This window comes from Triticum aestivum, unplaced genomic scaffold (assembly GCF_018294505.1).
Source record: "Triticum aestivum cultivar Chinese Spring unplaced genomic scaffold, IWGSC CS RefSeq v2.1 scaffold35938, whole genome shotgun sequence".
In the NCBI taxonomy this organism is placed as follows: domain Eukaryota; kingdom Viridiplantae; phylum Streptophyta; class Magnoliopsida; order Poales; family Poaceae; genus Triticum; species Triticum aestivum.
In genome coordinates, this window is record NW_025248898.1 from 1 (window position 1) to 420 (window position 420).

The 420-nt window shown below is 43.3% G+C and overlaps 1 non-coding gene across 1 annotated transcript; it reads left to right on the forward strand.

Annotated features, from left to right (window-relative positions):
• The first annotated feature begins 49 nt into the window (after positions 1-49).
• On the forward strand, positions 50-123 carry TRNAM-CAU (transfer RNA methionine (anticodon CAU)). Its single transcript has one exon. It is a non-coding gene; the product is annotated as a tRNA-Met (tRNA).
• Positions 124-420: the final 297 nt, after the last annotated feature.

Below are 420 nucleotides of genomic sequence, written 5' to 3' on the forward strand. Positions count from 1 at the left end.
CCTGGCATCGAACTCTATTTTCTGTATGTTAATGAAAGGTTTAGACTAAAGCGGGGTAGAGGAATTGGTCAACTCATCAGGCTCATGACCTGAAGACTGCAGGTTCGAATCCTGTCCCCGCCTAATCACGTGTACGATTCAATGAAATAGCTATTTGGAGTCCACTGATGATTTGCTAATTGTTTTATGATCCTTGACTAGCTATATAGACCCTAGGAACTTGCATGTGCTATTACTGCTGTATAAAGGAAAGGTGGCTCACGTTACCACTCTCCCCTATTCCTACAGGAAGGAAGAGTCCATCAAATGCAAGTCGCTACCAGTTTCCTATTTTGGATGAATACCATCGCACCATTTGACCTCGAAGTAACGAGTACTCAAGGAATCCTCTTGAATTCCAGTCATGATGATCAGGTACCC